We start from the raw sequence: 6,591 nt of genomic DNA on the forward strand, positions 1-6,591 counted from the left end.
TTTGTAAGATTTTTGATCATAAATATAAATTCTGGGTCTAATGACAACTAGGTGTCTATTTTAATATAACAAATGGAGGAAACTGAATTCTTTCCCTTTTTTTCTTCAACAGAAACAGAAAGCAGCATCTTGTGGCGAATTAGAGCTGGATTTTCAGCAGGGTTTCAGATCTCTCAGCTTTCAGTTTTTCTCCTGGTCTCATAATTTTTGCACCATGAGTTCCTTCAACTAATGCTTTTAATGGAAGGGTACTTTTTTGACAAGTATGTTTCAGTGTAACATTGTTCAAAAATAGAGATCTGTATGCAAATTGAAAAAACTTATACTGCAACTTTTTGAGTAATAGCATCAATTATGCTGTTGCAAATTTTATAGTTTAGTAATATATAAAATCTTTTGGATACTTATTATTGATCTGAGAAGCTGACCAACAATAATAGATATCAAAGAGGGATTATATGATGCCAATAAATATCAAATAAGAGATTTTAGCTATTTCTAGAGCAGCAATCTTGCGGCTGTTGTCCACTACCATGGCAATGTAATCAAGTCAAAGTAGATTATATATAGTGGAAATGATACCACAAGCTATCATTTGGATAATTATGATTCATGTATATATTTTTGTTTTGAGTTTTGAGTTTTTGTTAAGTAGTATGTGCCTACGTTTAATGATTGATGCAGACTTGATCTCTGTAGCCCAACTATGCAACCCAAGAGGGGGGGTGAATTGGGTTTCTAAAAATTTTAAGCTTAACTTATGACTTATGAAAAATGTTTGACAAAGTTAAATAAATAGGGAGAGTAAAATTAATTCAAGACTAATGGCTAAAAGCAAGAATGAAAGAAATAATGAAGAGTTAAAGAAGAGCAATTAGACACACCACAAACAAAAAGATTTATAGTGGTTCGTGCCAACCTTGCATCTACATCCACTCCCCAAGCTCTTACTTGAGAATTTCAATCCACTAATCTTGTATTCAACCCGAATACAAACGTCGGAAACTCCAACTCTAGCTATCCCAAGCTAGACCACTTATTTTTCGGATACAAGCCAACCCAATACACTCCAATTCTAGGTTCGGATCAACCTTTCCTTGTTTTGAAATCCTTCCAAAATAAAAACAATCACTCAAACCGAGTATAGCAATCAATAGCACAAATAAGTACAAAGAAAGCTCCTTTAATGAGCGAATATGACTTTAAATACACTTTACTCAAAGAGAAGAAGACCCTTTTGGATTTCCTCAAGGTGGTTGGAGACTTGAATGTGCACTTGAGGAGTTAGTGAGCTTGGATTAAAGGCTTCTTGAATATTTTGAGTGAGCTCTTGCTTAGGGCTGAAAAGTTTACTTGAAATCCCTTTTTCAAAATCTCTCTTCTTTATTCCTCTTCTTGATTCTCACCTTTTTGTCCCTTTTATAGCTTTAAGAAATAGTAAAAATCATTCTAGACTGAAAAAGAGCCGTAAGACCACATTAAATGAGCATTAAAAGTATTTAAAACGGGTTAAAAACTAACCGTTGTAGAAAAATTCCGTCACAGGGGTCGACTCATGAGTCGACTCATGCCTGGGGGTCGACTCATGGGTCGACCTCTGTGGAAAAACATCAGGGAATAGAACGGGATGCAAGGTTCTGTAAAACTGGCTTAAACCCACAGAGGTCGACTCATGGGTCGACTCATGCCTTGGGGGTCGACTCATGGATCGACTCACAGGGTGTGCCAAGTCTGTGTCGGCCAGAAATTTCAGCGTGCCAGTCATCTCAAGTGCCATGAGTCGACTCATGGGTCGACTCATGATTTTCAATCATGCATATCTTTCAAAATACAAATTCAAAATCAATAAATTTTTCACCATTGGATCACAAATCTTTTGTTCTATCATTTGATACTTTCAAATCAGAGTTTTGGTAAAATTATAATTTTGCCTCTGAAGAGCAATAAGTCTTTTTCAAGTGAGAAACATTAGTACCCCTTCAACTGCTTTGTAATCATCAAAATCAATCTAAGGAGCAACAATCTCCCCCTTTTTGATGATGACAAAATACTTGAACAAAAGCATTTATATGAATCAATGATCATGAATTTCAAAGGAATGAAATACATTATAGGTAGTTTGAAGATAAATAGGAAATTTACTACCAACTTATAAGTGCATTTGCTTGAAAAGAAGATTGATTCTTTTGGCATGTGATACATATGCCCATTTGCATAAATAATTTGCCTATTGCTTAATGATTTGAAAATTTGCTCATTTGATTATGTGATTTTGGTATTAGAGCAAAAAATTTGTTTTTGTTATCAGAGCAAAGCAGAATTTACCTTAGGATTTGAAAATTGCGTGTTTGAAAATATCTCATTTGCTCATTTGCTTGTTTTCAAATTTCTTAGCATCTTGAAAATTCGCTCATTCTCATTTGATTATTTAATTTTGGTATCAGAACATGTTTAACAATTAAGTGTATCAATGCATATCTAAGAATTGATTTTAAAGTATATTAGAGCATGTCAAGTTTTAAGGTGTATCAGAACATGTCTAAGAATTAATTTTAAAATTTGCTCATTTGCTTTTTGCTTAGCAATTCACTCATATTATTTTTAAGTCTTTTATTAATCTTGCTTTTGATATTTTTCTTTAATTTCTTCCAATTCACTCATTTTATTTTTAAGTCATTTATTAATCTTACTTTTGATATTTTTCTTTAATTTCTCCCCCTTTTTGACATCATCAAACATTGTTAACTCCCCCTCTTTTTTTGAATACATTTTCTCTTTTTTTTTTCAAACTTCTTGTGCTAATCATTAATTTTACTGACATTAATGTTTACTCCCCCTGAATACAGCAATCATAAAACAAAATATACCATTGAGTACCATAGATATGAAATAGCAACATACATTAAAAGTCAAAGAGTAGATATATAATCAAAAGGTGATTGATACCATCGCTGTTCCAATACATATTCCATAATATAAAAGTCAACCAGTTAATATCATTACATGGCCCAAAAGATAGATCCTAGAAAGAACAACAGACAAGACTAACAACAAGGATCTAGTAGAGCTCATAACTAGATGGATCAGAATCAGATGTATCAGAGATGGGGTGGGGAGATGATGGATCACGACCAAGGGCTCGTCTTCTACCCCGTCTGCCTCTGCCGCGAGTGGAGGTGCTGGCACGAGTAGGTGGGCGAGATGATCCTGAAGGCTGAGAAGCCATAGACTGGACTGCAAGAGAGAGCCTGATGGTATCAAGAAGGTTCAGAGCTCTCGAAACAGACTGAAGCAGTGCAGTGAACTGTGTAGAAGCATGCCTGATCTCTCTCCTCAAGAAATCAAATCCACCCTCCAATACACCTCTAAGTCTGCCAGCCTCCGCAGTTAGGTCTGTGACCTCAATAGTGCACTCCTGTGGCTGTGGATGGGCCAGAGCTAACACTTGCCCCTGCAAGTCAAGTACTCTCCCAGTCAGTCTCAAAATGTAATCCTCGAGCTACTGAATCCGAACTGACTGATCTGAGATCATCTGAAATACAGTGGAGATATGGAAGATCAAGGTCTGATCAGATGCATCTAATGATGTGGATCCCAGTGCAAAAGTAGAAGTGCTCCACTGACGAGAAAGCAAGAAAGCCACACGCTGAGAAATCAACTCAATCTGATCATCAGCCAATCTGAACTCTGAGGAAGGTGCTCTGCTGTCTGGCTGCTGAACTGGTGTGTGCCTCCTGGTGGACTCTGAAGGTCCAACCTCTGGATCTGAAACAAACTGGATGTCTGGAGATGCTGCCCTAAAGTCATAGAGAGGTGATGAGGGACCTTCTTCCTCAGCTCTGTCCTTAACTCTGTCCTCAGCTCTCTCCTCAGCTCTCTCTTCTGTACCCTTGATCCAACCACCATCAATCCTAGTGAATCCCATGTGGTGCAGAGTGTGTTGGTTGATGGTGTCTGAGTGAGAGAGCCTAGCTGATGCCTCCCCCTCAAAACTAACTCCAAACCTCCTGAATACCAGTGTGAGGGCCATACCAAAAGGCAGATGTGCCTTGGATCTATTCAGTGTTTCTCTCATGGCCTCAATCATTAAAGCAGGGAGGTTTAAGGGGTTTGGGTGATCACATGAAATATTATACATATGTCTCGGCCAGAAAGGAGGTCATGTCTACCACTTCTCGGAAAGAAAAGCTTTATCACTAATTGATGTAGGATTCTCATTTCAATTGACAAGATCTTGGCTTCTAATTTATTTAGACTTTCCGAGTAGGTTCCTCCTAAAATCACATTGATCCCTCCTTCCTTCACTGGGAGTTCCATGTTTGAATATCCCTCACAGAGCAAATGTAGAATCTCTCCCAAAATAATAAGATCTAAGCAGATATCAATTCCCTTAATAGTAGAAGTTACTGTTCCATTACCATAGCACAGATTCAGATAAAATTCTCTAACCAAATCTACATATGTAACTTCTTTGAGAGAACAGTAAAATCTCCAACCTTGGTTTTTGAACTTTGAACCAAAGAAAAAACCTTCTTTTTCAAAGAATCTGAAGTCCACATTCTTGCCGGTTTCTACCTTTCTGTCAGAGAAAGGAATTTTGCTAGGGCTAAGAGGAGACTGAGAGGGACCAAGTGCAGATGCTGAAGCCGGAATGGGAGCAGAGGAGGTCTGAGAAGCCTGCCTTTTCCCGCGGACGCCTTCTTCCAGCTCACGGACTGATTTCCTTCGTCGAGGGAGTTTCATTTTTGGGGCCATTCTCACCATAAGAGCAAGCAAGGAGACTTGAAAGATCAAATGGGTGATGAGAAGGAGGGATATTAGAAGATGGAAAGAGATTTTTGGTGGAGAGAAATCTCGATTTTGAGAAGAACGGTGGAAGCTAGGGCACACTCCAACTGCTTCAATCAAGGGAGAAAGATGTGAAAAGCTCCTTTTTCAAGGGGTGATTTGAGGTGGAGAGGTGATGGGAGAAGGATCTAGGGCTAAAACTTTAGATTTGGATAGAACGAAGATGAGGACGATGAGTTTTGGAGGGAGGAAGACGAAGAAGGAGGGTCGGCTCATGAACGGGCTTTAAGTTAAAAAGAAATGAACCCGTGGGATATTGGCCAAAAATTTCAAGTATGCCATTGGGTCGACCCTAGGGGATCGACTCATGATTCACAAAATTTAAGAAAAAATATGAATAAATTTCGAAAAAAATTCAAAATTTTGGGAGAAGAATTTTTGCTCAATGACAAGTTGTGAGAATGATAATCTTGAGCTTTTAGGTCCAAGAGAGATGATGAAAATTGAGCTCAAAAAAATTTTGACATCGATTCCTTGGAATTGGAGAAATATTTAGGCAAATGAATCAAGAATTTCTATATTTCTCCTTATTTCACAGAATCTATCCTCACTTAGGGCCTTTGTAAAGATATCGGCTAATTGATTTTCAGTGCAAACATAGTCAAAGATTATATCTTTATTTTGAACATGTTCTCTTATAAAATGATGTCTTATTTCAATATGTTTAGACCTTGAATGTTGAATTAGATTTTTAGTAAGATTTATGGCACTAGTGTTATCACATTTTATGGGTGTTTCATTAAGTTTGATACCAAAGTCTTCGAGTTGTTGCTTAATCCACAAGATTTGAGCACAAAAACTTCCGGCTGTAATGTATTCGGCCTCAGCCGTAGACAGTGCTACCGAATTTTATTTCTTGCTAAACCAGGAGATTAGGTTAACTCCAAAAAATTGACAAGTTTCACTAGTGCTTTTTCTGTCTAATCTATATCCAGCAAAATCAGCATCTGAATATCCTAATAAGTCAATTAGTGAGTCCTTAGAGTACCATAATCCTAGAGTTTGAATACCATTCAAATATCTATGGATTCTTTTAACAGCATTCAAGTGAGACTCTTTAGGGTTAGATTGAAATCTAGCACACAGACAAACACTAAACATGATATCAAGCCTACTTGCAATCAAATATAATAGAGAGCCAATCATACCTCTATAATATTTTAAGTCTACACATTTACCTTCTTCATCCTTGTCAAGCTTACATGAGGGGCTCATGGGTGTGCCAATTGCTTTGGAGTTCTTCATTCCAAATTTTTTGAGTAATTCCTTGGTGTACTTGCTTTGGGTGATGGAGATTTCTTCCTTTATTTGTTTGATTTGGAGTCCGAGAAAGAATGTAAGTTCTCCCATCATGCTCATCTCGAACTCCCCCTGCATGAGCTTAACAAAGTCTTGACAAAGAGATTCATTAGTAGACCCAAAAATAATGTCATCAATATATATTTATATAGTTAATATATTATTTTGATTTCTTTTAATGAAGAGAGTTGTGTCTACATTACCTCTTGAAAAACCATTATTTAGTAAAAATTTGCTTAGCCTATCATACCAAGCCCTAGGTGCTTGTTTTAATCCATATAGAGCTTTATTTAATTTAAAAAATATGATTAGAAAAAGCATAATTTTCAAAATCTGGGGGTTGTTCTACATAGACTTCTTTAGCAATATATCCATTCAAAAATGCACTTTTGATATCCATTTAAAATAATTTAAATTTTATAAAGCAAGCATATGCAAGTAGAA

Source organism: Elaeis guineensis, chromosome 9, assembly GCF_000442705.2.
Source record: "Elaeis guineensis isolate ETL-2024a chromosome 9, EG11, whole genome shotgun sequence".
In the NCBI taxonomy this organism is placed as follows: domain Eukaryota; kingdom Viridiplantae; phylum Streptophyta; class Magnoliopsida; order Arecales; family Arecaceae; genus Elaeis; species Elaeis guineensis.